General features: G+C 42.0%; 2 protein-coding genes across 9 annotated transcripts in view; one reads left to right on the forward strand and one right to left on the reverse strand.

Annotated features, from left to right (window-relative positions):
• Positions 1-13,838, forward strand: part of LOC122413646 (lachesin-like) — a 259,378-nt gene that overhangs the window by 26,025 nt on the left and 219,515 nt on the right. The window contains exon 1 of one of the 2 annotated variants that reach the window (XM_043424136.1): positions 1,361-1,731. The exons of the other annotated variant lie outside the window; for it this stretch is intronic. The gene's annotated coding sequence lies outside the window, so the exon portion shown is untranslated. Of the gene's footprint in view, positions 1-1,360; positions 1,732-13,838 lie in introns of those variants that run through there. 2 annotated transcript variants of the gene reach the window in all.
• The window catches only part of LOC122413643 (inward rectifier potassium channel 2-like), a 29,939-nt gene continuing 18,823 nt past the window's right edge, over positions 2,723-13,838 (reverse strand). For all 7 annotated transcript variants that reach the window (XM_043424125.1, XM_043424126.1, XM_043424131.1 and 4 more), the window contains one exon: positions 2,723-3,225. The gene's annotated coding sequence lies outside the window, so the exon portion shown is untranslated. The remainder of the gene's footprint in view (positions 3,226-13,838) is intronic.

Consider the following 13,838-nt stretch of genomic DNA (forward strand, 5'->3'; position numbering starts at 1 on the left):
GCGATGACCGACTTCAGAGATAAGCGTCAACGCTCCGTGTTTGATAACCCGAGCGTTTTTACAGCGCGACACTCTCGCAATTTAAAATAATTACAAATCTGCTGCGTGTCTGATCAATAAAAATGAGTGCAATGCTGTGACGGATGCTAAGAGTGGAGATAAGCTCGCGGGACTGGCAGTTAATAAGGCTGTTGACGCCTCCAACACTTTCTAGCTCCCTTCGAATTTCCCGAAATTCACGTACTTTCAAAAATTGCGACTTTTCTTACTTCCGCTCCGCAACGATTCTCACCGCGCATTTATTTTCAACTAATCGCTAAACTTTTGCCGCTCGCGACTCTCGCGGTCCAACGTTCTTGCGGAAGGAGTTGCGCCAGCATTGGAACGTCACGTTTACGTGAGAGCGAATGAATCTCGCACGAATCTCTCAGATTTAATGGTCGGAACTGCCTCGCGTAATTATAACGTCCTTCCAATATTCTCATTGTTGGCTTTTCTCCTGTTACATACATTCCAACAAATTGAAGCTTATCGAACTAATGCATTTTTAATTAAAGCCACGCGAGCATTTGTGCACGCGCATAACTTTGTTCAAATGTGAGGGCGATTCGGGAAATGCATCGTTAAGCACAGCGCCTCGTGCTCGTTGCACTTTTCCTGCATAATCGACCTTCTCCAGCCAATGAAAGTTGCGGCTGTCGAATCAGTTTTTCCTCGCGTTTCGCATTTCGTAATTCATAAAATTATTGCGGATAAATTACTGTGATTCAAAAACCACTGCAACCCTCGAATCCCCGCAATGGAAGATCGTTTTACGAAGAATTCTCAAAATAGAGAGTTCTAATGAGTTTTGCAAACGTGTATGTTTGGAGAAACAACCAGTCGAATTATCAGGTGGTCGTTCGGAGACGTAATCACGCCGTCTTAGTGACGCAACAAGTATAAATTTTTGCAGGCCCGTAGTCTGTATGGTCAAAATTGGTTTTCACATCGAGTTTACATGAAAATTTGTGAATTTATTGAATCGGAAAATTCCTGGGATTTTACTGGGATCTCAAGATCGTTGATAATCGTACGTGCTGCGGTGTGATCGATGAAAATAATTTATTTATGATCAAGCATCGATGCGACGCGTCGATTCTCGTAATTCCAGTAAATGCTCTTTCGATCGGGTCGCTCAAGAGTTCGCGCTTCCAAGTGCGATCGCCTCTCGGGCGGATTTTCTCTCGTAAAATCGCTTGTAAGTGTGGAGAAGCGTACGAGCGTGCTCGCACATTAATAATACGAAAGAGTCGCTACTTTAGTTTCCACGAAACGTGTTTCCCAGCAGTTTGAAAAACTTGTATCGTTGCACGTGAAAACTGTCATTTTTTAGTTTGATTTTTAGCAACATTTGTCTAAAAATCGTTGACTCTTTCGTCGAGAAGTTTCCACCGGGAAAGAGGAACTCGCTACTCGTCTTTCGGTGTGCGTGTGGCGAGTTGAAAAATCACGTGTAGCGACTCAGGGTCAGTGTTCGACCAGTTGCGTAAGTGCTCCGAAAAGTGGTCAGAGTGGGTGGGGAGACCGGGGCAAATTGACTAATGAACAATAACGCCCAAACTACGGAATGTAAACACAGGCTCGGTTGATATAATTGTTCATTGTGGCCTCTTTTTCATCAATGTGTGCCCCAACGCCTCGGAGCGACACGTCGTTGAGAAACAGTGAAGAATTTTCATAAATCCACAGGTACAAAAGCAAATTTTGACGTCGATCTTATCTGTCTCTTGCTGCCTTGAATTTTTTCCAATTATTAGAATAATCCTCTACACGAATGTTCATATATTGGCCCACTCAAGGTGTGACAGTAAAAATCTAATATTCGGTGTGTAAAAGCTGTAATTCTAATTTTGATAACGAGGATGAGGATCAAACATTCTTTTTCTCAGACTCGTGGACAACAATGATCTTTACATTCACTTATGTCAACATTTTGTATTAATTGTTCGAATCATCAAATAAATAGTATTGATAATTATCCGATTTAATCAATTTCACTGATACGTAGTTGATTGTCAGGTAAAAACAGTACCATGGTCAACTTGCCCTGTGGGTGGGGTCGGTTGACACGAAAAGGGTTGGTCAAAAAAGTCATTCAATAACTCGTTTCATTTTAGATTTAAAAGTTCAAATTTTTATCTTAGAGGAAAGTTGCTTCTATTCGAAACAAGCATTTGGTTTTTGAAATCGCTTTGAGTTCCTTGTTTACAAGCAATAGTTTGAAAGCTGGCCAACGAGTCCCGGTCTCCCCTACGTTGGAAAAAAATCTGTTGAGAAAATCGTCTGTGGATTCGTGTCGTTCGAGAAGAGTTTTCTGGAGGCTCGTGCCACGATCCACGATTTATTTAGTTTATTGGGAATTGAAATGAAGTGGGGAGGCAGCACTTCTCAGTGCTGGTTGTGCCAGTTTTCGGTGGGGTATTTAATGGAATTGAGTGGAAAACTCACCTGTAAGAATCCTGCCGACCAACGCCACCGATGCTGCTGCTCTGAGTGCTCACCCTGACCAATGTGACGTTCCTCGGCACGCCGGAGCCGGGGGATCCAACTTTTTGTACCAAAAGTGGTGATTCAGGCCCCGGCGGATTGCTCTCGGTGCGAATGACGTTCGCGTCGGAATCACGTTCCTCCTCTTCTTCGATCGTTCCAGGTAAACGGAAGAGTTTTTGCGGTTCCTCCATTTTTTTTCGCAGCTCTTTTTTTAGTCTCAACTGTCACCGTCGAAATCGCTCCTTCCGAACACCGTCACTCTCGTTACTCGCGATTTTCTTCTCATTATTTACGTCTTTGTTCGCACTATAAATTTTACTGATTTTTCGCTATTTCGAATAACCGCACGAATCTTCGATGAAATAGCGATTTATTGTTTTTTCATTTCTTATTTCTAACGCTTCAAAATTTTGAGCTTCGAGTCAACGTCGGCAGATGGCGCTGGCAGTCTCGTTCCTGCGTCACAGAATCCAGGGTCAGTGTCGCCACATCCAAGTATCTCGAACTTGCATTGAAATCACCGCGTTCCTCACCACACCGATGCACTCAAGTCCCCTTTCGCTCCATTTTTTCCTCGCTTTTCATTCCCTCGTTTCCTTTTTTCCTGCTTCAATTTGAAGGTTTTGCGTCCGATTCCTTCCGACTTCCGTCTCGTGGACAGTCTAGCTTTCGTCTATCCTTCCAATCACAATTCTGCAAAATTGAATCCAGAACAAGAAACGATTAAAAATTAATGAATTTTCAACGGGATCTGGGAATCGGGGTACAACTGAATTTCAGATTTTATTTTCCACGTTCAACGATCATTATGCCTGCTGTTTAAAGAAAAATCGCAAAATCCTTGAGGAGAAATTCGAGGACTAAAATTCCATTCCCGGTGGATCGTCAGCATTTTTCTCATTTCCCATAGTCTCAATTTAAGTTTCATTGAACAACCTTTTCAAACTTCCCCAGAAAAATCGACAAAACATTTTTTAGATTATAAAAATTTCTTGTGAAAAGCAAAAGTTTAAAATTCCATAAAAGTGTGCTGTCTTTCCACATTTAGAAAAAGCCAAAGTGCGCAAACAATCCAACCGAGCGAAAAAGAGTCGAAACGAAATTGCAGCTCGTCTATCCCCTTCGCATTTATCGCTCCTCTCGTTTCACTCCAACTTCTTCGACTCTTCTTTTCACCTACGATAAAACTGGCAAAAATAATAGTCGAAAATGGATGGTTGGGTCGAAAAAGGTGAGGCGTGAGGACGAAATAGTTGAGCGATTCTAATAATCGTAATTTATACCTCTGCCGAGTGGAGCTACTTAACAGGGGCTTTTCACTACGCGGAGGAACGCTCGCGATGGACTTCCCTTCGACGACTGCACGATTTGCCGTTTCAGAGATTCCCGCCCGTTCGACAGACACGTATATACACTCATATGTGAATATACGCATATTCAGGGGACTGGAGAAGTGCAGCGAGAGATTGTGTGTTGTCACGATTCTTGCATGCTGATGCTGCTTTTGCGTTTATAGTCCACCGGGGGTAAAACCTCCTTTCGTACATGCACATATAAACCGACAAATGTGTAATGAGAATTCTCGGATTGAGCGTGTGAGTCGGCATACAAATGTGTGCACAAAACGTGTGCGAATCTCGAGTGCGAATGACAAAATTGCACTGTGCAAAAATAATCCGGGAGGTTTTTTCCGTCTCACTGAACAGAGAATAACAAAAAAAAAACGATTTTTCCAATATTTTTATTGTCTCAAATAACCCATGAATTTGCATATTCGGTTGCATAAACGAAGCAACAGGTGGCTAAGAGCCAAACCGTTGTGTTCGTGCGACGAGAATCGATCGGCTGATTTTCCGGTGGGTTTAAACTCTTGCCGGAGCTTCAACAAGAACGACTAGAATCGTCACGGTTGGTTAACCACAGAATTCTGTTGCTACAATGTAAATGTGGAAGCTTTTTCGCGGCAGTTGGATCCCATGAATATTCTCACAATTTTATTACACTACGCGATGGGAAGAGCGTAGAAAAAATGAACGTAACAAAAACGATCGAATGGATTTGCATCGTAAATTTCTTTCACATTGATAAACTTTCCGAATCACTTTGAAAAATCCATTTGGAAACTTCCATTTTTAAGGGGTCTAGCCTAATTAGAGTTTTCAAAAAATCGATTTTCGAAAGTGTATATATTTAAGGAGTTTTGGTACAGAAGTCAAAATATTAAGAAATTGATCAAATTTGGTGATAATGTTCTTCAACATCAAGTGCGAAAACTCAAATTTTTTCAAAATTTTCTTCTACTTAGTTATCGAGTAATTACGCATTAAAGCAGATTTCTCATGCCCGGAATGTATACCTATATATATGGAAACGCTATGCTTATACACGTAAACTTTAGTGATCAATTACTCGATAACTGTGTAGAAGAAAAATCTTAAAAAATTTGTGTCGTCAAATTTGGCACTAAAGAATATGTTCACCAAATTTTATAAAATTCTGAACTTTTTGAATTTTTGAATTTTTTTAGCATGGATTAGCATGGCAACATTGTATCGCCTGTACCGAAACTCCTTAAAAGTATCATAGTAAAATTTTATAAAAATCTGACCAATCCAAGTGTACTTTGAGCGACACGCGTTTTTCTCAAAATTACCTTTTTGGACGTCTCGTTGATAAAATCTCCGAAACCATTCGACCGATCCTTACCAAAATTTAATCTTTTTTCTTTTGCAAAAAAAGACGAAAAAAAAACGTGCTGTTTCGGAGTTTTTGGAAAAATGGCCGCCATTTTGAAAATATAGACATTTATATGTTGAATCTAAAACCATTTTTATTTTTTTGTCTCCGATCATCCATTCCAGACATTTTATCAACGGCGTACACCCATCTTTTTTTAGACCTGTCATCTTCTCCTCGATTTTTCTGTACGAAAACTGAGTAAAATCAATCTAAAAATATTTTTTTTGTGTATTTTAAGTGCATTTTTTAGGCCTAACACTTTATATCCATATTTATAATTAATACCGGTCAAAAAAATTCGTAAAAATAGTATCTTTTTTGCCCGTCTAATTAAGGTAGACTCCTTAAATTACTTCTAAAAATCTTTCGTCGAGGTCCCTATGCAGTCTGTTTATTTTTACACGGAGCAGTCCGTGTACCTTAGACGAATAAACGAATTCAGTTAATGCGTATTGTTTCTTATCGTCCCTCTTGAATTTTTTTTCTTAACTCAATAATCTCATTTGAGGATGAGAAAAAAAGAGTGAATACATAACGAGCGAGCGTTCGTAATGTGAGAATTATAAGGGCATCGGTGACTGAGAATTGCCCGATTAAAATTCCCAAGTCAACTTTCTCCTCCCGTACGTACTTGATTCATGAGAAATAAGAATGTGCATTAACACTCGTAGTTTGTACGATGATTATTCCTGGAGGAATGATCATTTTGAATCCCTGTCGATGGAAAACAGTGGCAGGCGAAAAAAGGCGGTCTCGATCGAGTCAAAAGTGTGCAGAAATGTTTACACCGATGGGAAGAGTATTTGTGGATTTAAAATCAGCGGTGAGTGGAAAATAACAGCCGGAGGTCTTCGATACGTTTTTTGCATCCTTCTATCTTCAGAGATCCGTCCGACGAATTCTCAACGTCGAGGATGACGAGCGAGAACGCGGAACGAGTCTCCGGATCATCGCTCATCGTCCTCCACACACTTTCGTTGTTCACCACACAACGATAAACGGTATCAATCCGTGTGTAAATTTTCCCCCGCGTCGTGGTACACATACGATGGTGTAGAAAAAGAGCCGAGCGAAACGGAGGCCCTTGGGGCTCGATCGGACCGGCAAAAGAACGAGAAAAAAGTCAGGAAATTGAATTTTCTATTTTTTTTCTCAGTCTCCAATACTCCGTTCAATCGACCACTGGGTGGTGCGATATTCGATCGAAAGTTTCTCCAATCACCAGCTCTACATTTGCACATTTCCTGAACGAAGATCCGGCGAATGAAAAATACATTCCCGTGGTCCGCGTTCTGCCCCGCGTTACCGAAATCCACACGCACGAGGAGGTTCCTATACTCAAATGAAACTTATGAACGCGACTTGAAAGTTGATCCACTTTTTTTTCGAGCTGTGCCACCCGTCGGCCCCTCCTTCGTATTCCAACTCCTCATTTTCTCTCTCGCGCTCTCTCTCTCTCTCTCTCTCGGTTATATTCTCCGAGATAAGATGCCAGTGACTCGCATGAATGGAGGTTTTGCTGTCGGGGTCTCATACCCACGGCGCCCTCCTCCCGCTCCGTCGTTCTATTATTAGCTCGCGTAGCGCAGACGACGCTCGAAAATTCCGCGCGCTCGCACGCGCACGCGTGATAGATCCCCCCGCCGTTGGACAAAGTACATGGAGGGCGCGCGCGCATCGCACGCGAGACTCGCTCACTATAAAAATCATTGCCGGCCGGAGTTTGCTGCGGTTGCCGACCGGATGGATGTGACGCTTCGATTTTTCCAGGAACGCGGCCTCTCAAAATTCAGCCATTTCTGACATGGTCGGAAATCAATATTTTCATTTACTTAGATCGATGTCGCTGGTTTTGTCGAATACGAGGAAGCTAGTGGCCATTGGATATTCGGAGAACTCGACAAAGATGAATAACGAAATTCTTCATTGAAGCGAGCAGCTTGTGGCAGGGGAACAAAAAACGAGATTTTCATACCCGCAGATATAATTCGAGAGGATTTCTTCGATCATTTCTGAGAAATGATAATTACGATGATTTTTATGATAGAATTTACAGAAAATATGCTTTCTTGACGATAGCGAAGCCGGGAGTCTCATAACGGTATCTCGGAATCGATCGATCATGAAATGATCATGAAATCGAACGGGAAGTCAAATCATGCTGGGATGATAAAAATCTTCAAAATTCTTCGAATATTCCCGAAGTCATGAGATTCTCGTGTTGCTTCATTTCGACTCACGACACGAAAACCACAGAGCGTAGTATCCGATGGCGTATTGTGAATCACGCGATTCGAGTAACTTTTGACGGTCAGAGTTCGCATGCACGCTTTTTCCACGCCTCTTATGAGCTCGTACAATCACTTCAATTATTCATAATGAAAAGAAGCCTCGTCCACCGCATTATTATTTTCGAAATACCCAGAATTATGTATATTCCAACGTGAAATTGAGTTTCGAACTCTGTCGCAAACATCCAAGTTTCCTGTTACCCCGATCACCATATTCCTGCTCTAAATTCTTCGTGTCCGATGATATTCAACCAAACTGCTGCCCTCGTCAATAAAACGCCTGATTTTATTATTTTTTTAACTCATTTCCGGGGTTCCGAGCCCTCCCCGAGGTTCAAGACGTTGGCAGCTGTCAAAATATTCGTAAAAAAAGATCTTTAACGAAAATTTCAAATTTTCACTGGGTTCTATTCACCTGTCGATGAAAAAGCTCATTTTTTTCGACATTCTGAAAATTTTCGGCTTTTCTCACTCTACAAAAATCTACCGCAGTTGACAGCTGTCAAAGTATTTCCGATACGCAATAATCCAAAGAGTTTATTCAATGAAATGATCGCTCAATGGATATTCTTGGCGGATTTGAGCACAAGATTGCTTCACATTGTATGTAAAATCCTTGGAATCGACGATATCGCTCGATTCCACTGCGCTGTTATTCCTGTTTTTCCGGTGTCTGCGCGCACATATCTCGATGGATGTTTATATATAGACATTAAATGAAAAGCAACGGGACTCGATACAACCGCTTCGCAATCAATTAGCTGGAAAACAGAGCGCAATGTGGCCGGACACTTTCACACGAACGCGCGACTCCGCAACGCGAACCTCGATATTCCTGTACGTTAAACCATGCACGACCTTCCGATTCTTAAACACGATATGTTTCTCGACAAAACACACACGTAAATAAACTACGTAACACTTGTGCATCGACACGCGGACCGGATTCTACTGTAATAATGGAGTAAAAAGAGAATAAATAACGTAACAAATATGTGAGCATTCCAAGGGAATTGGATCAAGAGTGAAATTCGAATTCGGCTGATTGTTGTGTTGACAGCTTTGGAAATTCAATTTTATTCGTCCCTGTGTCCAGATTCGCTGATCGGAACCTAGGCATTTCATTGGATGGGGATTTCAAGGGAATTCGATGCGTCGATCCCGCGGGGAACGTGCAACGTGCAAAAATCTTGGAGGACGAAAAATTCGCACGGAAATCGAGTTAATTCGAATAAAAACATCGGGAAATACGCTCTAGGCGGTTGAAATTCGACGAGCGAGGCCCGAGAGGCCTGTACCGCAACTTACTACACAAATACACACCAATTAACCGATCAGCTGATAAGTTCCAAGTACGGCTTGATCGAATCCAGGAGAAAAAATCACACCGAGGGCTCAACGAAGTGCGGAAACTGCAAAGTTTTAACTTCACTAAAAAAATGGCCTTCCACCGCGAGAAGGGAAGCCGCGAAATTCGAACGATCGATTTCCCGCTCTTTTCTGGTCCGGAGAACTCGAACGCGCGAGCACGAATCTTTTGAATGAAAGTTTTTTTCGAAAATTGTCTCACATCGAAAATCACTCGCACAGTTTATTCTTCTTTTTTCTCCTTTGATTTATACGACGCTTTCGCTCAATCCTCAACGTTGAAATTTCGTTTCTCACTTATTTCTTCCCGAAAATTCCGCTCCCGTTAGAACTTTTTCATTTCCACACTCGTCGGTCTCTCAATAACACGAGCGAACACCTAAGTAAATGTTTTCGAGATCGATCGATGTTTGTATAGACACATTTGTGCACACGCGTATACGCGGATCTTGACAATGCTTCTCTACACGTGTGTACGCGCACAGAGGCGTAAACGTGTGCGAAAGAACACAGCTTCGAATTGTCGTGAGAGGTATAAACGAGCGAAGCAAACCTCCAACTCCACGTTTCACGTCTCCACATTCATATTATACCAAGGAGTTGTACAAAGAGTGACGTCAGCTCTCGGGAGAGCAGAACGAGATGCCGAGAGCGGGGCGAACCGAGCCTCATAGGGGGGCAATGCGGCGGTTTTACCATCGCCTTTATCCCTCCTTCGAATCCTGCATATGGGCCATTCTTCGCCAATTTTAACTTTTTTCAGACCCAAGCACAGTCGTTCAAATTATTTAACGAAATGCAACAATGATCGCTTCGGCGGTGAGTGAAAATCGATGAGATTTCTCGGGGACGCAGCTTCCCGAGGATTTCATTTTCTTTATGCCATTACGGAATTTTTCAATTCCTAGATTCCAAGGAATTTTTCCAAAGCGAAGACAGCAAAGACTTTGCCGGTACATTTGTCGCACCACGAAATATTTTGAACTCACTTTTCTACTCGCTTCATTCCTTGCCTCGTAAAGTTTTACTCGCTTATTCACTCGCGCACACACAGACACGCGTTCGTACTCATCTACGTTGACGACGTGTTCGTACGCGAGGCGTGTGAGTTCTTTGGGAGTGTGATGCGCGGCTTCGCACTCGTTGACGAATCGTCGACTGCTCTGGCTTTCGGTCTCACTTCCTCGTTTTTTTTATCACATTATTTCTCTCATTTTTTTTATCCCATTATTTCTCTCATTTTTTTCATCTCGTATGATGAAAAACGAGGCATTTTTTGAATCGCTGTGAGCTCGCTCTTAATCCCCGTGCTCTTCCTCATCCTTTGCCACACTTCGCCTGATTTTATTTCTCTCCCACACCGATTAGCCTCCTTAACATAAAGAAGCATTTACGGAACGAAGTAAAATGTCGTTTTTTCACGAGATTCTTCGTGAAGTTTGAAAATTTGCTGTTTCGATAGCGAGCTCACGTGGTGGCTAATAATAATTTCACGCCCTTTCGACTTTTTTGTATGTTTTTTTTTTACTGTCGAACAAAACTAGACGTTGCATGATCTTCTCGATAATTTGTAATTACAAATGATGCCACACATCGACAATCCTCAACGTAACTGACCCTGACTACTGCGCCTATTCTTCTTTCTATGATTTCATAGGAAACGAAGAACAATGTAGAAGAAAACCGGATCGAAATATCGACCGTGGCCTCTGCCAGTGGCGGAGACTTCCCGGTGGTTTTAACTTTCGAGTGTTCAACGTTCCATTCCGTAGTTTCACTGGTTGCTTTAATTTTCGATTTTTAACGACAATAAATTTTTGTAAAAACGAGCATTACTCGATCAGCGAAATTGTCGTTGCTGTGGGTTTTCTCTGTTTTTGTTGACGGATCCGAAGCTTTGATGAAAAAAATTGAATTTTAATAAAAAAAAGTGAAAATTGAAATTTCCAATTTCAAATTGCTCGTTTTATTTCGAATTTCGTAATTTTTAAATTGTCATCATTCGTGTCCCGAAATGCTCGATTTTCACCATACCGAATACATACTTTTAACTTTGAATGCAGAGAATCTAAGGTAATGTTTGAACCCACGAACTTTTGGAGAGTTCCTGAAGTTTTATGTTAGAAAATGAATTTCTCTAATCTTGAAGCTCGTCTTTGGTTCTCGCGGCGTTAGTTTTAGACGGTCTATTCATCAACGACGAGGTCTTCGTACTCAATGAGCCACCTCTCTTTTTCCTCCTACTCGTAAATATATCAACGTGTATGAACAAATGATGGGTCTGTCTCACATTCGCTGGAGGCAGCACCAGAGACGAGATGAGGAGGCTCGAAACTCGATTAAGATCGGAACACACGACTCATCTCTTCTAATCGCGTCTATTGTCGAGAGACGCTCCGAGAGGACGAGGCAGACTCTTTTCCAGTTGATTAGGTTCCCACTGGCTCTCGGAGTTGCTTTGAAAGACTACGAGACTGGAAGTTGAAAGTAAAAAGTTATAAAATATATTTATTACTCCAGTTTCCATGGTAAATTCACTTTGAAACAATCTGAACCTTCTTCAGCGTCGAACACAATTTCGTGATCGGTTGAACAGGTCAAGATGTTCGACCTTCCTTCAAGGAACATCGTCCTTCTCGGAACTCTTGAAAACCTGTTTTCTCAACGAGGATAACTAATATTGACGAAAGACTTTCTAAACTGTCTCGATACCATCGTTTATGAATTCGGATAATCGCTCAAGCGGTTTGTCGCAAACTTACGTTTAACGTGCTGCGATTAAACTACGAATTGCGAAAAAATGATGAGTCATACGTAGTCATGCACAGTGGCTCTAGCAGTCTTCAGATTCGCCTGAAAAATCAGTTGCTCTCATCAAATTTATTCTCAACTTCTTCCACAGAGTTATTTACCTGGTTTTTCATTTCCTCATGACTCAAAGATTCGTTACGTAGTAAGGACGTTCATTTCCAGTCGGCTATTTACTTACGCGATCGTAAGATTTTTTCTGCATCTTTTATTCTCGTGCACACACCTGTGCAGTAGTGTCCGAGGCTCGACCATTTTCTTCGAGACCAAACGTCGTATGAGTCAACGCGTATAATGGGTCGAGCTGCGACGACGCGAACTTCGAAAATTGCTGGCTTTTTCGAATTGTCAGAGAAAAAAGGCGGCTCATCAGAGTTTCTTGAGCCAAGCGATTCCCCTGCAAGAACCTCGGGCTTCGTCACTCCCTTGAATTTCAAACATTCGTATCGCTCAGTCTGGACTCACGTGCGTTTAGATTTCACGAGCTTGATAGCGCCACGAATTATCATACGCGTCCTGTTTCCTCGTTGGGACGAGCATATTGCACCGACTAGAGTTTCAGTTTCAACATTTCCGCTCTCCTTACTCGCATCCGGGATTTCGTAAATGTGCAAAGTTCCCAAATTAGATTTCTGCTATTTCGTTTTCGGAAGCCAAACGTTCGCTGGATCAGAAGTGAACGAAGATCGGCAGAATAACAACTCAAATTTGCAGGATCAGTACAATGCAATGTGTCTCGCCTCATCCGTCGTTAATAATCTGTGCTATCCGCCCAGACGTGTTAGAGAGTAGAGACGTTATTCACCCATAAAATAAACATTTTTAGAGTGCAAATGTTATCGTGTAGATTTATAAGAGTCGAGTTATGTTGCAGCAAGTCAAAAATTCCACTCTCAGTAAATCTATTCAACAAAATTTCTCCTCTTGTTTAAAGACACGTCAACCCTATCGCGGTAGCCATTCTCGGTAAGAACTCCACTCCTTAATAACAACGGATCTGCGTAGAGAACGTCCACCCTCCTTAACATATATCTACTCCGGTGAGATATTTAATCCCCAATATGATGATTTCAGGACATCCCTCATGATGAGTAGAGATATTGAAGATGGTGGATTATAAATGAGTAGAGGTAGAGTCGTTACGAATTTCGGAGTTAAGATTTTAGAAGCAGAGTTTTTTATCGAGTGGAGGCGTTCCAAAGCTCCAGTTTTGGTATAATAACTCATTTGGAACTCGAATGAAGAATTTTCCTGAAGAATTGAGGACTTTAAATTGAATCCTCGTTCCATTGGATCATGTTTCCACGAAAACTCCATTTTCACGTTTATTTATGTAGCAAGTAACTTAAAACCCAGAAGGTCGATCTTCATTCACGGGATGCGATGCGTGCACCGGTGTAATCAACATATTAGACCGAGGACAGGAGAAAGAGGCGCACCGCGTACACGTTTGTTGTCGCAATTCCAACGAGTCTCAGAAGCACACAGAAACACACACACACACATACACATACACACACACAAACGCACCTCAATGTGCGCGAACGCGTCTAGTGACTTGGAGTATCTCACGGTACGAGCCCAAGACACTTTAGACTCTGGACGAGACTAAATAGATGTACAAAAACGCGAGTCTCGCAACGTCCGATCATCATTGCTTTCGTTTCGTCCGAGAGTCAAACAATGCTTATCGTCTCTTACGAGCAACAACGTATACAGACCGCTTGCTTTGCATGCCCCAGACACGAGTAATTTGCATTAACTCGAGGGATGTTCCAATTTTTTTTAGAGGGGAGAAACTTCATTGAAGTTTTCGAAGGCTGAGAGTGAGTAATTCGAAAGCATCTCGACGATGTTTCGTGTTGTCAGTGGAGCGCCTTTTCTTCGGAATGGAGCTTTAGATTTGTTGAAATAATTTTGTTTGGTGAACAAAAATGGAGAGTGAAAAAAACGAAACCGATGAATCTTTCGTGGAATTTTTTTTCCCTCCCGCGTCGATCGTCGATGCATTCAGCAACCGAATTACTCGCAACTGCATCGCTCCACTTCGAGGGAGAAGCTTTGAAGTGGAAGGAAACGAGCAGGGGAAACTTTTCTCGG

This window comes from Venturia canescens, chromosome 7, assembly GCF_019457755.1.
Source record: "Venturia canescens isolate UGA chromosome 7, ASM1945775v1, whole genome shotgun sequence".
NCBI classification, from domain to species: Eukaryota; Metazoa; Arthropoda; class Insecta; order Hymenoptera; family Ichneumonidae; genus Venturia; species Venturia canescens.